This window comes from Heteronotia binoei, chromosome 8, assembly GCF_032191835.1.
Source record: "Heteronotia binoei isolate CCM8104 ecotype False Entrance Well chromosome 8, APGP_CSIRO_Hbin_v1, whole genome shotgun sequence".
NCBI lineage: Eukaryota > Metazoa > Chordata > Lepidosauria > Squamata > Gekkonidae > Heteronotia > Heteronotia binoei.
Genome location: NC_083230.1, coordinates 99,633,160 through 99,655,399, shown reverse-complemented (window position 1 = coordinate 99,655,399; position 22,240 = coordinate 99,633,160). Strand labels below are relative to the sequence as shown.

Below are 22,240 nucleotides of genomic sequence, written 5' to 3'. Positions count from 1 at the left end.
AAGTCGGGGTCTTGATTTCTGTAAACTGGGCTAGGAGAAAAGTGTGGGAAGGGTTGGGGTTAGGTGAAGAGGAGCTAGGCTCAGCTCCTCACATTGCCATGCACCTCTTTGTTCTAAAAATTAGATTCCCAGCTTCATACATAAACAAGGTGGGCACATAAATAAAAAAATTGACTTCTCCCATCTTTTACAGCTTCTTTGTTACTTAAAAGGGACTGAATAGTTTTGTCCTTGAAACAGTTCTTGGAGGGTTTTCAGAGGGTGGTCCCTTGTTGATAGTACAAAAAAAATGTACCTGGTCCATGTAGTTCTGTGCTTCCATAGCACTTGCAGTGCTTCATTTAATGCATATGAAGTATAATGGGTTTATTGTCCCACAAAACTGCATTTTCTTAATGAAAAATAAGTGATAATATTGAGGAAATATTGGAGGAAAATGTCTTTTGGCTTTATTCACTCACTCTTCACTGCCTTCCCCTCCTGCCTTCTGTACATAATACACAGCCCAGGCTATTAGTGCTTTTATCTAGAATCTAGATAGTCCAAATATCTCCCCCCTGCCAGTGCATCTTTTTTCTGGCTCCACTAAAAATAATGGAAGTGTCCCATCATATAAAAAAGGCCTATGTATTTGAAAGTGGCCCTGGAGTTATGTGGCAATATGTTATATATAAATTCATAATTAAACCTTTAGTTTATAAGACAATAACTACCAAGTACATAAGAAGAGCCTTGCTGGGCTAGACCACTCCCCTATAATATAATTCCCCAGACAGACTGGTCATGGGTTCACCTAATCTCCCATTGCCTGAAGTGCCTGTCGCACAATCTCAGTGGAGAGCAACCCCCACCCTCCAATTCCAGAACAAACAAGGATTAAGCTACTGCTTTGCAGAAGAGAGAAAGAAAGCGTTCCCTCCATTGGCTGAGGGAGGGAGGAGGAGGGAAAGAGCCAGAGAAAGCATTTCCTTGATTGGCTGAGGGCTCCTCTCTCTCCTCCTCTGGAAAGGTACAGCCAGACAGGGGGGAAATGGTGTCACCTAGCAGCAGACCAGATACAGCAAGAGAGATAGGGAGGAAAACCAAGATACAGAGAGAGGCTTAAGGCCCTGCCCTTAAGACCAACAATGTTATCAGAGAGGGAGTGTTGGTCTGAAAGCTATCACTAAAGGTCTCTGAGGGAGAACACATTGGAGCCAGTCCTTACAAGAGCTGCCGGTTCCAGGTTGGTGGGAAATTCCTGGAGATTGTGTGGTGGAGTTTGAGGAAGGCACAGGAGTTAGGACTTCAGAGCGGGGTCTGCCAGACCCAGGTTCTTGCTGTGAGAGCTGACTGGGTGGTTTTGGACCAGGCAGCCAAACCTACCTCACAGGGTTATGCAGATCAAAAGGGGGAGAAGAAAATTATGTAATCTGCTTTGGTCCCTCCCCTCACTGTGGAGAAAGACTGTGCTTTTCCTAGGTAGAGGCTGTAGGGAGGGGGGAGGTGATGGAAAGCTGAAGTCAGAGGGACAGATAAAGGGAAAGAGGTAGGGTCACCAACTTCAGGTTAGGAAATTCTTGGAGATTTAAGGAGTGGAGCCTGGAGAGGGTGGGGTTTGAGGATGGGTGGAACCTCAGATAGGTACAGTGTCATACACTCCACCCTCCAAACCAACCATTTCCTCCTGGGAAGCCACTCTTGCGAGTCTCCAGGTGAGGGCTGGAGATCACTCAGAATTACAACTGCTCTCCAGGTAGCAGAGATCAGCTCTCCTTGAGATGGGGAGGGGAGTGAATGACTTCACCTGGGTGGGAAGACAGTAAGGGTGGGGGGCACTCACCCAGAGCCTCTTTTTAGAGCCCATTGTATTTTTCTTCACAACAGACCTTATTCTAGTCTAACATAATGTTTCTCATAGTACATGAAATAATGAAGGAGGGATATAGTGTGATTTCTCTAAGTTAATTGCCTGGCCTTTAAAAAAAATGAAAGAGGAAGCCTCTGGAAATATGATTTCTCAGATTGACATGGCTGTGTGGAAGAAACAGGCAAAAGAAGAGTCTTGGGAGGGTTTCAGCTACAAAATAGGAGAAGTAGCTTTTCTTTAAATACTAACAGAGTTGTGAACCAAAAGCATTAAGTGTTGCATTCAGTTGTGTGTGTGTGTGTGTGTGGGAAGAGACCCAGTCAAAGGAGAACCCATCCAACAACAGTTAGACCCCACTCGTTCTAACATAGGAGGAATACAAGTATTGTACATAAATACTTGCACATAGACCTGTAAGGAAGAAACATTCTGCAGTAAGCTAATCCCTTCCCAATCTTTGGTTAAAAACCTGCATATGAATTTCAACTCAACAGATTCTGACTGGAATTTCCTTCTGACACACTGCTATAGGAATACTCCCCAACACTTGTAGAATGTGATTCCAGTTTGCTTATTCGATAAGAGACTTAAAGGTTACAGGACTTCTGTCAAAGAGTTTGAGGATGAGACTTCAGTGACAGGCAACTGTGTTGAGATTCATATTCACACTTGATAATATTAAATTTCTCCTGAATTGTGAATTGGCATAGTGAGTTTCTCACCTAAAGAAAGTAATATTCTCTCCTTACAGATCTGTGACACTATTCATTTTCATTTTGCTTGACTATTTATCTTAGTTGTTTGGGCATGGTCCACATGATTTGATGGAATTATCTTTTTATTTGACTGGGTCAGTTTTTATCTATATAACACACCTGTGGAACCAGCTCCCAGAGGAAGTACGGGCCCTGCGGGACTTTGACCGTTTCCGCAGGGCCTGCAAGACCTTCCTCTTTAGTGAAGCCTTCACCGACTAAACACTGAGAGACTGCTTAAATGATTTTGTTATCTGTCAGAATAGCACCAAGACGTTAATTGTATTGTTTTACTGCTTTTAGAATTTTAATTAATTTTTATCTACTGTTAAAGTACTGTATCATTTGTTATATTGATTAATGTTGTTAGCCGCCCTGAGCCTGCCTCGGTGGGGAGGGCGGGATATAAATAAAAGGTATTATTATTATCATGTCCTTAGCTACTGGGCCTTTTGGCATCTTGTTGTAGTAACAATCTCCTTGTGTATGTATGGCTGTGTGTGTGCACTTACAAAAGTCTGCTCACCAGATTCTTCATGCATCTGATGACATGAGCTTTGGCTCACAAAAGATTATGCCACAGTAAATTGGTTTGTCTTTAGGGCATCACAAGATGCTTTGTTTTGTCTGAAGCAGACTACCATGACGGTCTCTATCAGGAAGATGACTGTTTTCTGTAGTCTAAGGCATCTAACAAAGAGAGAACCAGAATAGTCATTGCTTTGTCATATGAAAAGCTGTCCAATGATAGGAACTGCTTGAAACAGTTGAAAATGTCACACATTCACAACCGAATTAACCTTTGTTCTCACTAATATCAATGTTTGGAGTGTTTAGCTTGTCTGTATTTCAGCTGTGTGTTATAAATAGGATAATGTCACATTTTGTCCTTTAAATTTAAAAGTAAATTTAATGCCAGTTTTGCTCCTCACTAGTAAGAATTCATAAAGTGCTCTGTCGTGATGGAAGTAGCTGTGATTTGCAAATATTCTGAAGCAGGTGAACAGGAAAACACTTCCAGTTTATCTACTGTGCACAGTGGAATAAAGGGTCCTGTGAAGGACGGTAAGAGCACAATAGAACTTGGGAGTGAGGGTAGGAAGGTGACTGAGGGCCATGCGTGGCAACTAAGGGGCCGAGGGAGGTGAGGGTTGCTGGAGATGGAAGGACAGTGGCTCAGTGGTAGAGCATCTGCTTGGGAAACGGAAGGTCCCAGGTTCAATCCCTGGCATCTCCAAAAAAGGGTCCAGGCAAATAGGTGTGAAAAACCTCCGCTTGAGGCCCTGGAGAGCCACTGCCAGTCTGAGAAGACAATACTGACTTTGATGGACCAAGGGTCTGATTCAGTATAAGGCAGCTTCATATGTTCATGGAAACACATTACAAGTGTCTTTATGCCAATCCTAGAAGTTGCTGAGGCAAAATGGGGGAGTTGGGAGTGCTTGGTGCTCAGTGACAATTTAAAAGAAGGTGAAGATGATGATATTGGATTTATATCCCGCCATCCACTCTGAATCTCAGAGTGGCTCACAATTTCTTTTATCTTTCTCCGCCGCAACAGACACCCTGTGAGGTGCGTGGGGCTGAGAGGACTCTCACAGCAGCTGCCCTTTCAAGGGCAACCTCTGCCAGAGCTATGGCTGACCCAAGGCCATTCCAGCAAGTGCAAGTGGGGTAGTGGGGAACCAAACCCAGTTCTCCCAGATAAGAATCTGCACACTTAACCACTACACCAAACTGGCTCACAATTTAGATATAGTAGCTATCTCAGAACATGGTGGAATGGGGAAAATCTGTTGGATGCAGTCATTCCTGGGTATAATCTCTATAGGCAGGACAGAGAGGGACAGATTGGTGGAGATGTTGCATTGTACATTTAAGAGTGCATAGAATTCAATAAATTAGAAAACATCAGGAGAATTAACTCTCTAACAAGAAGCCATATTGGTGGAAATAACTGAGTCCTAAAAGTTACTTAGCAGTGAGGGTATACCCACCCGATCAAACCCTTGAGGCAGATCTTGAGATGAAAATAAGGAAGATGACTAAGCAGATAATCTTATACTGGGAGACTTCAACTACCCTCATGTTGACGTGTGCTTTACGTCATGCTGTGTGCTTTACTCATGCTGTAGAAATGAGATTCCTAGATGTTGTAAACGATTATGCACTGGAACAGTCATTCACGGAGCAAACGAGAGGAGTAGTGTGATCTTGGACTTGGTTCTGAGCAGGTATTGAGACTTGGTGAGAGATATAGAGGTTATTGCACCAGTTGGGAACATTGACCACAGTGATAAGTTCAGCATTCAGGTCAATGGAAAGTTACCCCTAAAGTCCAAAACAGTAACATTTTATTTCAAAAGAGGGAATGTTACAGAAATGAGGGGAATAGTTCAAAGGAAGCTGAAGGGGAAACTAAAAAATGTAAAATCCCTAGAGCTATTTAAAACCACACTAATTGAAGCCCAGATAGAATGCTTTCCTCAGGTTAGGAAAGGCACTTCCAAGTCTAAAAGAATGCCTGTGGGGTTAATACTGAAAATCAAGGAAGCTGTAAAAGTTTACTTACCAAAGACTCCTGAGTAAACTTAGCAGCCATGGAATAAGAGGGTGGGTTCTCTTACGGATTAAAACATGGTTATGGCAGGAAGCAGAGATCCAGGAACAAATGGACAGTTCTTGCAATGGAGGGAAGTTAGCAGTGGGGACCCATAAGGATCAGTATTGGAGCTGGTACTATTTAAGTATGGAATAATGGAGTCTGAACTTACTGAGACTAAGAGGGGAAAAAAGGCTTGGGGTAGTAATGGATAGTTCAACCCATTGTGCTGCAGCAGTGAAAAAATCAAATTCTATGTTAGGGATTATTAGGAAGGGACTGAGAACAAAATGGCCAATATTGTAATGCCCCTTCATAAATCTGTGGTGCGGCCTCATTTGGAGTACTGTGTACAGTTTTGGTCAGTCACCATATCTCAAAAAGGACACCGCAGAGCTGAAAGGAGTACAGAGGAGGGCAATCAAGATGATTAGGGGGTTGGAGTATCTACCTTATGAGGAAAGGTTGAGGAGTCTGGGACTTTTCAGTTTAGAAAAGATATGACTAAGGGAAAACATGATAAGAGGTTTCTAAAATTATGCATAGGTGGAGTTGACAAAGCGAACTTTTCTTCCTCTCCCAAAATACTAGAACTCAAGGGCATCATATAAAGCAGCCTTGTATAAAACTGGTTGCTGTAATTAAACTTAACTTGAACAATAGAAAAATAATTGCACAACCCAACCAAAGTTAAGCACTATGAAGTCTCTTCAATTTACATGGAAGCATTAAAGTTATGCTTTAATCTCTCCCATTGAAATAATCCAAATTGATCAATGTTTAATTTGACTGATGTATGCATTATTCTTGTCTGATTCTTTAAATATCTTGCAAATAGTATCATATCAGCACTTTTCTGCCTTTAAAACCATTTGTTACTATGGTCTTCTTCCTGATGTGCATCAAAAATGGTAATTAATTATGAAATTCAGTACTTCCTTTTTTCAAAATGTGGTGAGGATTTCATTACCTAAGGGAACGAAAACTGTACTGAGCCATTTGAGAAGTGTTATTAACTGCTCACAAATGAAATCAGCATATTTCTGGATGAATTTGAAGTAGTCTCAATGGGGGCCTGTAAGTTAATATTTTTGTATCTTACTAGTGTACACTGTTGTCAGAACTTTCTGCTAGATAGATCCAAGTGGGCAGCCGTGTTGGTCTGAAGCAGTAGAAAAAAGTAGGAGTCAAGTTCACCTTTAACTTTCTACTGTTATCGCAGTGAGCATTGGGTATTCTTTCCTCTTTGCCTGCATTATTTCTAAACTCAAGTTTTGACGGTGGGTGTATTAAGTGGAGAATTTGAAATCATAGCACAATACAGGTTAAATGGAACAACGTAAGATTTTTTTTAAACTTATTTTTACTTTGGGAAGGGGGACATAACTGCCTTATGCAGAATAGTATTTAGTAGTTTAAGCTTTCCCAGAGTGCATTTTCTCCTCTATTTCTGTAATATATATGGTCTAGAATGTTGAGTGATTACACCTGGAATTTTAAAAGTATTTTGATCCCATTTTCTTGGAGCCTTCTGTTGAAGTCTTGAGATTTTGACTATGCTTCTTATGTTTGTCAGGAGAGCTACTCCTGGAGGAGAGATTTTTGGCAAGGGCTCTGTAATATCACAATGGGAGCTGTGAGTTTAATGAGGCAGTAGGTATGTGTCTTGCTGATTGGGGGGCAGGTGGAAGAGAAGGCCCAATTTATTGTAGTTATATTTTCTCAGCAGCCTTGGTGGCTGCAGTTATTAGTCTGAAAATATTATGGGACAGTGAGACTGTATCCCACTGTTTGTATTCCTCCTTGCCTGTGAGGGGAGGGATTAGGTAGTGGCTGTGGTGGAGGCACCAGAAGTGAAGCAAGCAGGGAGGGGAAGAGAGAAAAGAGAGCTGCACGTGCAGGGGTCTGCCTTGGCCCCTCTCACCCTCAAAGCCCCCAAGTGAGCTGTGTTCACCCCAAGAGGAAGAACAAGCCAGGGCAGGCCTGCACAGGGCAGTAATGGCAAGGCGTCCCGCACTCAGACAAAATCTGGATGCTAAGGGCTAAACATTTGTGCGCCAGCGCGTGCTAGTGCAGTTTAGTAGGAACAGTGTTCTGCACTGAGTGCCCACTGTACTTGTGGAGGAGCGCATAGTGAGTTGCCAGAACCCAGATGCACACATGCAGTGGTTGTGGAACGAGTGGGCTAGCAGCTTCTCTTGATGGCCTGATGCACTGGAACAGACTCTCTGTACTTTCCTGGTTTGGGAGGAGAAAAACTGTATAACTTTTGTGAACATGGTAAAAGAGCTTGTTCTTAAGCAATCTCCAGGCTTCCAGTGATGGTACCTTGAAGAGAGGGAGCAGAAGCACCACAGCAGCCATGAGCATATAATAGTTTTCATTCATGTGTGATTAGTCCCAATAGTCTACACCAGGGGTGGCCAAACTTGCTTTATGTAAGAGCCACGTAGAATAAATGTCAGATGTTTGAGAGCCACAAGATAGGAAGGAAGGAAAAAAGATGTGGGAGGAAGAGAGGGAGGGAGGTGGAAGGAAAGCAACTTTAACTTTAAATTCATTCTCCAAGCTGGCTTGACTTGGAAAAGTGATTTAAAGAGAGTAATTCCTTCTCCAAGCAGGCCAACAGGGCGGTGGGGGCTTTGAGAGCCATGCAATATGTGTGAAAGAACCATATATGGCTCCTGAGCCACAGTTTGGGTACCTCTGGTCTACATTGTCCAGTGAACGTAAAAAAAAAGAGCTCTTCAGTTTAGTTGTTCATGTTTGAATGACAGCGCAGCTGTTGAAGCACAAGCCATGTGCACCCTTTAGAGGTTGTATCTTGCTACATGAGAGTGTTTGCAAAGTAGATGACAGCTTATCCTTCAGATCAGCCACAGCAATGAACATATGAAGCTGCCTTATACTGAATCAGACCCTCGGTCCATCAAAGTCAGTATTGTCTATTCAGACTGGCAGCGGCTCTCCAGGGTCTCAAGCTGAGGTTTTTAACACTGTTTTGCCTGGACCCTTTGCATGAAGTGATTTGTACTCATGCAGTCATGTCTGGCTTCTTTAAGGCCACGTAAGCATGGGCCTTTCCATTCTCAGTCTCGTGTTATAATTGCTTCTGCTCCTGAGGCAAGACTTTGTTCCTTTGCTGGTTGTTGACCCCAGCAGTGCTGTAGCAAGCGAGATAAAATCTCAAATCATTTGAGATAGCTAATGCATTGTTGTAAGGTCTTGAGCTAGTGCAAAATTGTCTTCATTTCTCAGTGCTTTGTTTTTATTTAGTGCCTTCTGCATTAAGATCAGAATGCAAGGTCTGCCTGCAAGGGCATGCCGCTTTCCTTTTTCTGTTCCCTTGATTTTGCTGCATTGCCAGTTTGGCAGGCAGGTGGTGGCAGCAGATTAGCCAGGCATTGCAACTGAATTATCAAAAGCGAGACTTGTATTTTAGTCCAAATGGTGCTGAAGTTATTGGTCAAAACTTCGCACTTGCACAAATGCAGTTTCAATTTTCTTTAGGATTTGTATTCAGTTCAGTATTAATATATTCATGTTTCTTTGTGAAGTCTGGTGCATGGCTTTGAAGCAGTTTTGCCATATTGGATGTCACTTAGAGATCTCCTCCTCAAGTGGGAACGGCTTTGTTCTTCCTCTTTTATAGAAAAGCTGATGGCAGTGGAGGTGGGGGAGGGGGCCTCAAGCCCCCAAGTGTCTGATTTAAAATTCCAGAACAAACTGTGTCGACTGTAGCTTTAGTAACTCTTGCCTTAAAACATTACTGTAAATCTAGTAGAATGCTTTTACTGTGTACAATGGGTCATAGTATATTGCTGCCTCACTTCTAATTCTGCTGTCCTGGTAGAAAGACAGGCAGTGGCCTGTGGTCTAGGGTTGCTCATCCCCAGGTGGGGGCAGGGGATCCCCCAGTTGGGAGGCCTTCCCCACACTTCAGGATTATCAGAATGCGGAGGTGGGGAGGGAAATGTCTGCTGGACACTCCATTATTCCCTATGGAGACTGATTCCTGTAGGGTATAATGGAGAATTGATCCACAGGTATCTGGTGCTCCAGGGGGCCCTGTTCTTTGAGATAGAGGCACCATATCTCCAGCATAGCATCCAGTGCCTCTCCTTAAAACACCCTCCAAGTTTCAAAAAGATTGGTCTAGGGGGTCCAATTCTATGAGCCCCCCAAAAGGTGACCCTATTCTTCATTATTTCCAATGGAAGGAAGGCATTTAGAAGGTGTGTGGTCCCTTTAGATGTGATGACCAGAACTCCAAAGGGAGTTAAATGTTATGCTTGTCACAACCTTGCTCCTGGCTCCACCCCCAAAGTCCCCAGATATTTCTTGGCAACCCTATTGTGGTCACAGGTGGGTCAGATTCTGCAACTGCGCAATCAAATAGCAAAATCTGATATGTTAGCTGAGCTGCTGTGTTTGAACTAGCACCCACTGGAAGAGTTTCATGTGGCTGGATGTGAGATGAAATAATCTTCTGCCAGCTTTTCAGAACATTCACATGTGAGGCCAGCCTACATATTAGAGGGAAAATCCTGTAGTAACCTAGCAGATGGATTTCTGATTCTTCACAGTGGCTAGCAAACATTTGTTCTGTTAAATTCCGGTTTCAGAAAAGACACTGGGAGTGATAAATTACTTTAAAAGTTGGATGCACATTAAAGTGTCATTATTACAGATAATTGCTAGGCATGTTGCATATCCCTGTAATGGGACATCAAATGCTTGTATGTTTACCAGCTGCTGCTTTTGGGTTTATGGTATTTCTTGGAACTGGTTCTGTCATATTCCATGCATACTCAGCTCTATAAACTTCTAACTGCTGATCTGTGGATGCTGTTGTTATTCCATAAACATTTAATGATGGAACACTTGGTATATGGCTTGAGATGTATTTTCTTTATGGAAGTAAACCTTTGTAGTAGAGCTAGTGTACTGCAATGTTCACAATGACAGACTAGAGTTGGGGGCAGACTTAAGTTTAAATCCCCATGATTCCATAGAAATCACTGAACTAACTTTGGCCAATCACAGTTTATCAGTTTAACTGCCATCTCTGGGATGTTGTGAAGATAAAATGGGGACAGCCATGCAGCAGGCTGTCTTCAGCTTTTTATAAACTGAATGGGACTATGGACTACACCACTATGTATAGAACAAAGTTTGAGTCTAGTGGCACCTTTAAGACCAACGGAGTTTCATTCTGGGTATAAGCTTTCATGTGCATGCACACTTCATCAGACTAGGGGGTTCAATTCTATGAGCCCCCCAAAAGGTGCCCCTATTCTTCATTATTCAAACTTTGTTCTGTTGCTTCAAACCAATATGGCTTCCCACCTGAATCTAACTACTGTGTATAGTATATCAGTTTGTAGTATGTATAAACTCTCTCACATTGCACTGTTTTCTGCAATGGTTAATATATCATGTATAATATTTTATGCTTTGCTTCAGATTTCCGTAATCCTAGTCTGATTGCTTATTAAATGTCATCCTATCGATTGCATCTGTTTATGATTTATACTGTGCAATGATCCTTGAGTGTGAGTAATGTAAATACACAAATAAAAGTAAGTATCGCTTTACAACCTGTGATAGGACAAAACTGAAGAGCCAGACAGATTTTTTACAGGTAGGGCTGGAGGGAGGGGAAGCCTGAATGGAAACATATACATGTGAGGGGTGCTTCTGATTTCTTTGGTTCAGGGGCTGGGATATGTGGCATCTCTCTTCACTGAACCACATTTCAGGAACTTCGGTAGCAGTATCTGGAAGAGGTAACACCATCTGGAGAGCAGATAATGGAAAATCATATGGAAGATCTGCACCTAGATCCTGAACTTAATAGTGCATATCACTGAGTGACAAACTTGAGCCCTTTGGGGAATCTGCTTACTAACTCTTGAATCTTTAGCAAGAAGATACAGAGTGCCAATCCTTTAAGAAGAAGAAGATATTGGATTTATATCCCGCCCTCCACTCCGAATCTCAGAGTGGCTCACAATCTCCTTCATCTTCCTCCCCCACAACAGACACCCTGTGAGGTAGGCTGAGGCTGAGAGAGCTCTCACAAGCAGCTGCCCTTTCAAGGACAACCTCTGGGAGAACTATAACTGACCCAAAGCCATTCCAGCAGCAATGGGAGGTGGAGAATGTGGAGGAGTGGGGAAGTGGAGGAATGGGGAATCAAACCTGGTTCTCCCAGATAAGAGTCCACACACTTAACCACTACACCAAACTGGCTCTCCTTAAGGCCTTTTTCACATGTTTCTGAGAAGCCGGGTTTGGAGAAAAGTTAACTGGGCCTGCTGTTGAATAGAGTTTAGTCCTGTACCTCAGGGAGACAAATTATGTACTACTGCTCTTTGAACAGAGGTCTGATCTTGGCAGCTCCTGTATCTGACCTCAGACTCCCTAATGTCTACTCTCTTTCCATAACTTTCTCTACGAGTGCTGCTGACTACCCATAACTACCATATTCTGCTTCCTGTAATTTGCCCAATTACAAATTGGACTACACCACTATGAATAGAACAGAGCTTGCAATGAGCCTGTGAGCTTGGCCAGTAACCTCAGGAGCTATTGAGAAACAGCAGAATATGTGTATCCCTCATTATTAATCACCATAGTGATTAATAGTGGTGCATTGCTTGCTAATGTACTTTCTTTCTTGCAGTACGTTAATGAAGAATGAGCATTTATTTCTCCGCTGGTAATTAACATGCATATGAGAAGTAATTCAGCAGATATTAAGCTACTTTGTTTTTAAAATGACACCTCTAATTAAAGTCGAAGACAACTGAGCTGCCAGAAGTTGCCTTGGCATAATATCTGGATGTCAGATTGAGATCTATTTCCTAGTCAACACAAAGTGTAAACATTTCTACTTCCAGCCATTTCTGGTAGGGGGCTGTTAGAGCTATTTGATGAGGATTTTCTGTAATTAGTTTACACCTGTAACAGTTGTAAACAGGAATGCTTGTTTAAGGCAAACATATCTGTGTGGTGACTACATGGAACCACAGGTCTTTTGCTTCCTGCAGAAAATATATTTTCTTGAAGGAAAGGCTCGTAAAAATGTGAGCAGGCTGTATCCAGGTGAGCCTAAACATTAATTGATTAGTGTTTTGTTGTTCTAGTTTCATAGCTCTGAACTGGTCTGTGAAGTTCACTTACTAGGGTTGCCAATCCCCAGGTGGGGGCAGGGGTTCCCCCAGTTTGGAGGCCCTCCCCCTGCTTCAGTTATCAGAAAGCAGGGGGGGGGGAGAAATGTCTGTGGGGCACTCCATTGTACCCTATGGAGATCAATTCCCATAGGGTATAATGGAAAATTGATCAGTTGATATCTTGGCTTGGGGGGGTGCTATTTTTGAGGTAGAAGCACCAAGTTTTCAGCATAGCATCCAGTTCCTCTCCTCAAAACACCCCCAAGCTTCAAAAAGATTGGGCCAGGGGGTCGAATTCTATGAGGCCCAGATGAAAGTGCCCTTATCCGTCATTATTTCCAAATGTACGGAAAGCATTTACAAGGTGAATGTTGTTGTTGTTCAGTCGCACAGTCGAGTTCAGCTCTGCGACCTCATGGACAAAGTCACGCCAGGCCCTCCTGTCTTCCACCATCCTCCGAAGTCTGCTCAAATTCATGTTAGTTACATCAGTAACGCTGTCCCGCCATCTCATCTTTTGCCATCCCCTTCTTCTTTTGCCTTCTGTCTTTCTCAGCATCAGGATCTTCTCCATTGAGTGCTCCCTTTTCATTTGGCGGCCAAAGTATTTGAGCTTCAGCTTCAACATCTGACCTTTCAGGGAATAGGGTTGATTTCCCTAGTTTGGTGTAGTGGTTAAGTGTGCGGACTCTTATCTGGGAGAACCAGGTTTGATTCCCCACTCCTCCACTTGCACCTGCTAGCATGGCCTTGGGTCAGCCATAGCTCTGGCAGAGGTTGTCCTTGAAAGGGCAGCTGCTGTGAGAGCCCTCTCCAGCCCCACCCACCTCACAGGGTGTCTGTTGTTGGGGAGGAAGGTAAAGGAGATTGTGAGCTGCTCTGAGACTCTTCGGAGTGGAGGGCGGGATATAAATCCAATATCTTCTTCTTCTTCTTCTTCTTCTTCTTCTTAGGACTGACTGATTGGATCTTCTTGCAGTCCAAGGGACTCTCAAGATTCTTCTCCAGCACCACAGCTTAAAAGTATCTATTCTTCTGCGCTCGGCCTTCCTTACGGTCCAACTCTCACAGCCATACATGGCCAGAACTCCATTTGGAGTTCAATTGTGCTTGTCACACCCTTGCTCCTGGCTCCACCTCCAATGTCTCCTGGCTCCACCCCCAAAGTCCCCAGATATTTCTTGAGTCAGACCTGGCAACCCTACCGTTTACTGATATATCTTTCAGGACTAGTAAACATTTGATAAATAAATTGAGAACTAATCAGGGGAGTGTGGTGTATCCAGGACCAGGAGCCTGTTCAGTATAGAAAACTGAGCACTAAAAACTGTTGGGGAGTGGGTGTCTTTCCCTTACATTCCTCCAAGGAACATAAGCTGGAATATATTTTTGTCTTCCCCCAATGTTGATACAAAGTTTAGGACAAGAGAGAATGACTTGGCCAAGGTCACTCAGTCAGCTACAGAGTGGGCTTTTATATGAGCACGTATTCGTACTCTGGCTTGGATCCAGACTAAATGTTTCTATAGGTGCAAGGGCTTCTGCACATGAAGGGCAATTTTCTTGTCCCATCAGCCCCTGGGATACCCAGGGGTTTCCCTCAGGAAAAATCAGTGTTCTGCTACATGTGTACTGAAGCATACATGTTGCCCCTTTCATACATTATGAACATGCATACTGGGGAAATTGCATGCAGGATCTTCTCATAGGTGTGGTTAAGTACAACTGAAAAGGGGCTATATTGTTCTTCAAAGCAGTTTAGGTTGGTACAATGTATTTTTAAAAATGTTATAAGCTTAGAGTTCCTCACTAATGATCTCTTGGGCATCTTGTTATCTCACAGCTCTGGGCCTTTTCTCCTCGTCTGTAATCAAGGGTATTGGAAGTGGTCTACTGATTTGAGGTTATTGTAAGGGTTACTGAACTAAATGCTTTGAATTTTTAATAAATAAGTCTTGGAAAAATACAGAGGGCCTCTCAGCCCCATACTGTATTCTTGGTTGGAGTATACAGCTCCAAATAATTCTGGGATTCATGTTTTGCATTCTATTCAAAAGGGCAACATCACCATATTTCATTGCATTATTGCTGCAATTCATAGCCCATTTGCTTAGGCCTTCTATTTCCTCTGCTTACCTTTTCTCTCCATATCATACTGCATGCACCTGCCTCTTTGCACTTTATGGCAACAGTTTTTTTCCCCCCTTTTCCCCTTTGTCATTATACCATCAGGTTTAGCCACCGTTTTATTCCCTGGTCAACACATCTCTGCCCTTTCTCCATTCCTGTCACTTTTCTTCTTTTTACCCATCATACCTCTGCATGTCATAGGGTTGCCAATCCCCAGGTGGGAGCAGGGGATCCCCCGGTTTGGAGACCCTCCTCCCGCTTCAGGGTCATCAGAAAGTGGGGGGAGGGGAGGGAAATTGCTGGGAACTCTATTATTCCCTATGGAGATTGATTCCCATAGAAAATCATGAAGAATTGATCTGTGGGTATCTGGGGCTCCGGGGGGGGCTGTTTTTTGGGATAGAGGCACCAAATTTTCAGTATAGCATCTAGTGCCTCTCCCCAAAATAACCCCCAAGTTTCAAAAAGATTGGACCAGGGGGTCCAATTCTATGAGCCCCAAAAGAAGGTGCCCCTATACTTCATGATTTCCTATGGAAGGAAGGAATTGAAAAGATGTGCCGTCCCTTTAAATGTGGTGGCCAGAACTCCCTTGGAGTTCATTTATGCTTGTCACACCCTTGCTCCTGGCTCCGCCCCTAATGTCTCCTGGCTCCACCGCCAAAGTCTTCTGGCTCCACCCCCAAAGTCCCCAGATATTTCTTGAATTGGATTTGGCAACCCTAGCATGTCACCTGTTTTATCTCTCCATCCTATCGTGCATGAATTCATTATTCTGTGTTACTCTTGTTTCCCCCTTCTCCTGCATTTCTTCAGTCTTTTGCTCTATTTGTTCCTCTTCACCCAATTTCCATTTTCATACACATTCAGTGGCAGTAAAGTGAGAAAGGTTCTGACCAATGTTCCCTCTAAGCTGCAGAGTCTTGTGAGCAAAAATTCTACTTTGTGAGCTACTGGCGTTAAAATTGTGAGCTACTGCATAAATTAGTGTGCTCTGGGGTCATCCTTCCTAAGCTAAGACAAAAATGTGTGAGCTGGAGTCTAAAAACCTGTGAGCTAGCTCACGCTAACTCAGCTTAGAGGGAACACTGGTTCTGACACAGGTGGGCCATGCAGTATGGCTTGCTGGCTGCAGTATGTCTGAAAAACTGGTGGTAGCACCACTGCATGCTTCTGTATCTAGGCAGTGGATAAAGGCAGCCATTCACCCCCAAATCCACTGGACATCATTGGCACTCTTATGCAAAATCCACAAGTTCAGAACGAAAGACTACACACATACAAACACACACAGAGACACAGAAACCCTGGGATGAAAAGGGACATAGGATTCTTATCTCACTACATATGCTAATTTTCTGCCCCAAGCATTTTCCCTCTGCCCTAATCAAGCTGATTACAATATGGGTTGTACCTTTGCATTATTTACAAGCATCCTTTACAATACCTCTCCTATTTTATGACTAGGATAAAAGGTCCCAGATATCTCTGTTCCTACTCATGTCTGATGAGGGGAGCTTTAACTCTCAAAGGCTTATACTTTGTAACTCCTGTCCATCTCTTAAGGTGCTACCAGACTTGAATCTAACTGTCCTTCTGCAGACCATCACAGTTACCCTCTGAACCCTATGTTACACCAGCAGTGTGGAAGGTGCTGCAGTACAGATCTTTGCTGTAATGCTAGAAACTGTGGCCTATGAGGGAGGAGGAGTCCATGCTCTGTCTGTAGCTTCTAACAATGCTGCTGTTGCCCTTCTTGGAAGCTGGGGGCAATGTTGGTGCACAGCATGAGTTCCTCTCATTATACCTGTAATGTGTGAGAAGGAACTTTAGTACAATGGCTCCCATACTGCCAGCATCAGAAAGGGAAACTTAGGTGCTTTTTAAAGAGGTGAGAGAGAGCTGCAAACAGAATTTGGAATTTCCCCAGAGGACTGCATTTAGCTATAGCCCCGTTCTGGCTTGAATTTCTAGTTGCTGTATAGTATGATTGGAAACATAAAGATAATCTCATCCGTATTCTCCCTTTGCCCCATGCATAAGTGGACAGAGTTTGCTCTTTTGTTAGATAGCTTTATTTGTTTTTGTTTTTTTAAAGACACCTGCAAACCTCAGTTTGTAGATCTAAAAGCTCTCCCTCCTCCTTCAAACAGGCCAGAAAAATAGCTTCTTATTTCCCCTTCTTGTGAAGCAATCAGACATTGGAGATCTTGCTAAGCATTTTTTGGTGGGTTATTATGTTGTATTACTGTAAGCTTCCTTGCTGTAAAAGATATGGTTAGGTGAGACAGGTTGCTTCAGTTGCAGCAGTGATCCATAGAGGCTTTTCCAGACATTCTGTTTGCACAGATTTTAATATATGTAATGAGAAAGGAAGCGACTGCTGAGCCAGTTGTATTTTTGACAGATGCAGAGGCAGATAAATCCAGTAGGGGACAGAAGACTGAAAGCAAGCAATTGCAGTGTTGAACAAATCCTTAGATTAGGAGATTGTAGCATTTTAAAATGCAATTTCAAAGTACACTGTGCAGACAGAAAATACTGCAAGGAACAAAGTTCATCAAGTAGTACAACCACTTTTTCTGGTAGATTGACTTGGAAACTAGTTTTTTTATGTGTCTGGCGCTAACATGCTTTGAAGGTGGGTTCACACTCTCCCTTTTCTCCAGCCTATTCATAGGTACATTAATGTGATCCATCATAGTCTTTTTTGGTTATTTGTGACATTATGAATTGCATGTACTACAGTAAAATTAATTAATTGGAAAGTATGGTTGAATGAGCACAGTTCTAGCCCATCTGGAAATATCTAACCTAAATAATATAATAAATTCTGGAGCAGCATTGGGACTCCAAAAAAGCAGTTGACAGCTCGGTTTTAGATAAAGCTTTGCACTGTAGTTATATGAGGTCAGATTTTTGTATATGTTTGTACTTTTCTGTGAGCCGCCTGGAGCATTTATGGTAGGATAGGCAAGAGATTTAAATCAGATAAATGATCATTGTATCGGAAAACAGCGCCTGCCTGAGGATGAGCATGCTGCCAAGGTTAAACCTGATTTCTGTTTATTCTGCAGTATTGTTTGGCATGGCAAAGCACCTGCTAGCCTTGCCGGCTAAGGGCTAAACACTGTATGTCCCATCGTTAAGGATTTGCAAAGCTGAAGCACAAAGAGTGATTGTTACCAAATAAGCAGTAGTCACACTCTTCTACCAATAGCCTTAGGAGGGTTGGTTACCATGGAATCCACCATCTGTTCACTCCCCACTGGAATGTGATTATCCGTGCTGTGTTGGGAACTGGGAAAAGCAGGGGGAGTGTGTGCTGCCTGAAATTATCTGCAATGGAGTGTGTTAATGGAAGGCTTGGATTAGCTTGCCGGGGAAGCACATAAGGTGATTTTTTTCCCTCCCAGCCAAAACCATTAGCAGTTTCTCTGCAAGAGGAGTGAGTGTGGCTCATATAAGGTAAGCACTACATGCACACAAAAAAATCTGTGGTTTGTTTTATTAATGACAACGAGGATGGTGATATTGATATTTACCAATGAGCTTTTATAGTCGGCCATTCTTTCTGTAGATGCTGTCAGCAAGAGGGTGTGTGCATGTCTGTAGAAGAGAGAGTATCTGCTGGGGGTGTGTGAGGAAAGGCTTCTTTTGTCTTCAGCAAGCAGCTTAATTTTCTGTTGCTAAATGGAGAAAGTCACAAAAAGCCGGCTCTAACTGGCTTTTAAATATCCCTTGCGTACTTGAAACGATAGTGCATTGTTGAAATGGTATCTTTTAAGGATATGTCAGATCTGTGTTTCATAGAGAAGTGATAGCAATGAGACTGTCTTGTTACAAAAATATTTATTTGGGGTAGCTTATTCATAGGGTGCCAGGAGCACAATAGATAGGTGGTTTCACTACAGTACTTTGTGTGGAAGATGGAAATGATGCAGGGAACGTTGGTGACTGGGCATGAGGTTTGTTTCTCTCTCTGAATTGCCCTACTAACCATTATAGGGTAGTGACTTTGATCAAGTTTTGGGGTACATGGGAATACTGTGACATGGGTTTCATGGAAAAATTGTATTAAAGAATAGGGCCACAGAGGGAAGTATCTTTCATGGTGCTTTGCTTACGCTGCCTTTATAAATGCTGTGTGTGTGTGTGTGTCTCTGTGTTTGTATGTGGTGGCAGGATTTTTTGTGGTGGTTAACAAATGTAGGCTGAATATTTTTATGCCCAGATAATATACTGTAAGCTGGCTCAAGAGGCTTGCTTTTTCCTTAAAGCATTATTGTACCAAAACAATTCATTATGGAACAGCATCACTTCAAGGGTTCTTTTCCACATGCCTCTCTCTCTCCTCCCCCTTTTTGGCAGAGTTTTATGCAGTATTCTTTTTTGGTAAGGCTACCATTATTATTTTATTCTGGGTGAAAGCATACTTTAGGCACCTTTTCATTAAGCTCTACCGGGCTCTTAATTCCAGCAGTCCTACGGATTCTGCTAGTGTGCTTTACATGTTAGTTGGTTAGAGTCTGGAAGGAAGCTGAGATAATGGATCACAAGTCTGGGAAACAACACTTGGAAGTATCAAATATATGCCAACAGATTCCATCCCCCCCCCCTCCCCGCCAAAATAATAATAATGGCACCAGTGTATGCCTTTAAACCTATTGCAATATGAAAGTGATGTGGTGAGTGCTATAGAATACCCTTCACATGGGGCCTTTTACAATCTCTGTGGTTAGCTGATGGTGGCTTTTTCTCAAGGAGTCCTCTATGCAGTAAGCATGAATGACAAGGACATCTGCTTACTTAATGGCTTTTGCTCAGCTGTGGAACTCCCTTCCCTGAGGGGTCAAGCAAAGCTGGGTTCTCTTTTTGGCTTTGTTCTCTTGATTATAGAATGAGCAGGAAATACATGTATAGTGGCCATAGGGGGAGGAGATGGCCTGCTTTAGAGATATTTTTGAAGGTGTATTATTTTGTATGTATAATAGTTTAAATACCCAATTCTTAAATGTTGTGTTACCTGCTCTAACAGTTAAAAGTTTTTTTTTTTAAACCCTTTTCTACCTTCAGGCTGCAGCCAGTTTATGGCAACCCCACAGGATTTTCAAGGCAGGAAACTTTCAGAGGGGGTTTGCCATTCCCTTCCTCTGCATAGCATCCGTTGATTTCCTTGGTGGTCTTTCATCCAAGCACTAACTAGGGCTGAGTGTCCCTTGCTTCAGAGATCTAATCAGATGGGGTTGCTTAGATGCGGTTAAAAAAGGGCTATTTTATATGTTCAAAAAACTGGTGGCGGTATGGAACCTAGGGCTGCTCATTCCCAAATTGGGAATTTCCTAGAGATATGGATGTAGGACTCGGGAAGGGCGGAATTTTTGCTAGGGGAGGAAGTTGAGCAAGGATGTGATGCCAGGGAATTCACCCTCCGAAGCTGCCATTTTCTCCAGGGAAATAGATCTCTGGAATACAAGAACTCTGGATCTCACAATACAAGAACTCATGGGCATTCAATGAAATTGCTGAGCAGTCAGGTTAAAACGGATAAAAGGAAGTACTTCTTCACCCAAAGAGTGATTAACATGTGGAATTCACTGCCGCAGGAGGTGGTGGCGGCTACAAGCATAGCCAGCTTCAAGAGGGGATTGGATAAAAATATTAAGCAGAGGTCCATAAGTGGCTATTAGCCACAGTGTTTGTATGTATTTTTTTTTTGCCACTGTGTGACACAGAGTGTTGGACTGGATGGGCCATTGGCCTGATCTAACATAGCTTCTCTAATGTTCTTATGTTCTTAATCCAGAAGTAATTTTGGGGAGAACTCCAGCATCCACCTTAACCTGTGGAAAAGAGCTGCAGAAATAGGGAAAAGGCTGGACTTAGACCCATTCCTGCCCTTCATTTCCATCAGTTCAGATAAAGAACTTGGAAGCTAAGAAGTGGAGAGAAAGCCTTCTCACTAACTCCTTGCTTGGCACCTTTCATGGGTGGAGTATTGCTTGTTTTTGCTCTCCATAAGAAATGGACCAGAGGTCCGTCTCGTCTATCATCTTGTTCTGCAGAGTGGCCGTCCAGAGTTCCCAGGAAGCTCACAAGCAGGGCTGAAGGGGAAAATCCTCACCTTTTTCTATACGATGATATAAACCTGAGTCCCTTTTTTACATGTAAGCACTTTAGTCTCTCCTCCTGGTCTTGTCTCACTCCTTGTTCACATCACAGCAGCATCAGGAAAAGAAGATTACAGGGGCAGAGAGAAGGAGAGATAACTCTCCACACAACAATGGTAGCAGCTAGATTGTACCCCTGATCAGATGTGCTTTATAGCAGCAGTCCCCAGCCTTTTTGGCACCAGGGACCGGTTTTGTGGAAGACAATTTCTCCATGGACCGGAGCAGGGGGTGATGGTGTCAGAATGGTACAATTGTGCACTTTATTTTGGTGTGATGGTTAAGTGTGCAGAACCAGGTTTGATTCCCCACTCCTCCACTTGCAGCTTCTGGAATGGTCTTGGGTCAGCCATAGCTTTTGCAGAGTTGTCCTTGAAAGGGCAGCTTCTGGGGAGATCTCTCTCAGCCCCACCTACTTCACAGGGTGTCTGTTGTGGGGGAGGAAGATAAATGAAATTGTGAGCCACTCTGAGATTCAGAGTGGAGGGAAGGATATAAATCTAATGTATTATTATTGTTGTTGTTGTTCTACTACTACTACATTGTAATATATAATGAAATAATTATACAACTCACGGCCCAGTTGCTCAGAGGCCACGGACCAGTACTGGTCCACGTCCCGGGGGTTGGGGACTCCTGCTTTATAGGCATCATGTGCACACCCATTCTGGTTTAGGATGTGTACAAGATGCACAAAAAGAGAGGCCATGGTACACAGCCATTACTGGCAGAGGTTTTGCTTTTTGGCCATTGGTATTCTGGCATATCCAGCTCTGGAAGTTCATCGTATCCATGAGTGGTGAAAGCTTCTTTACATACATAGTTATGAAAAGTGTTTTGAACTAATGTGGATTTACCAAAAAACCCTGAGTGTTAATGTACATTGTTTCCAAACATCAGAATGGCTTCTATTTGTACTTATAGGGACAGGCTAAATAGATTTTACAGTATGGAAGTTGGGCACAGAGCTGAAAAGAGGAATGTCCGATCTAGGATACTATTTATTCCGGAGTTTAGGTGAGTCACACAGTCAGAGTTAACAGAATAATGTCTGTCTGTCTTTGTTTTGAGCCCGTTGATGCCAGATGAAACTAATAGGTGCTCAGTTGGATTCAGGTGTTTAAAATGATACAAATAGTGTTAATTCTGTACCTCCTTCCTGTTATTTGAAATGCTGCTGCTTTTCGCCTTCCATATAAGATGGCTCCTTTTCACATTCAGGGTTTCTATAGTGTAGGTGGTTAATTCACTTGGCTAATGATTAAGAATATGGTGAGCCTGTTTGGAGGGGATGTAGGAAGAACTTTGATACTTCAAGTTGGCTGTATCTTCTGCATTGCTAAAGCTAGAATAAAAATCCAGAGCTGAAATAAAAATGCCAGCAGGGAGAGTTTTTGAGGAAATGAACAGTACTTAGGAGTGTTCAGGGTTTGTTGTTTTTAAAAATTATGCCTTCCCTTTCCCATTGTCAGGGGACATAAATAGCAATATGCGTGTGTGTGGTTGAAGCTTAGAAGTTCCTCTTCTTACATTTAGGAGCTCCAAACTTTAGTCTA

At 42.9% G+C, this 22,240-nt stretch overlaps 1 protein-coding gene across 3 annotated transcripts in view; it reads left to right on the top strand.

Moving 5' to 3' along the window:
• FGD4 (FYVE, RhoGEF and PH domain containing 4) overlaps window positions 1–22,240 on the top strand; it is a 180,961-nt gene that overhangs the window by 36,306 nt on the left and 122,415 nt on the right. The window contains exon 1 of one of the 3 annotated variants that reach the window (XM_060245703.1): window positions 17,827–17,982. The exons of the other annotated variants lie outside the window; for them this stretch is intronic. The gene's annotated coding sequence lies outside the window, so the exon portion shown is untranslated. Of the gene's footprint in view, window positions 1–17,826; window positions 17,983–22,240 lie in introns of those variants that run through there. 3 annotated transcript variants of the gene reach the window in all.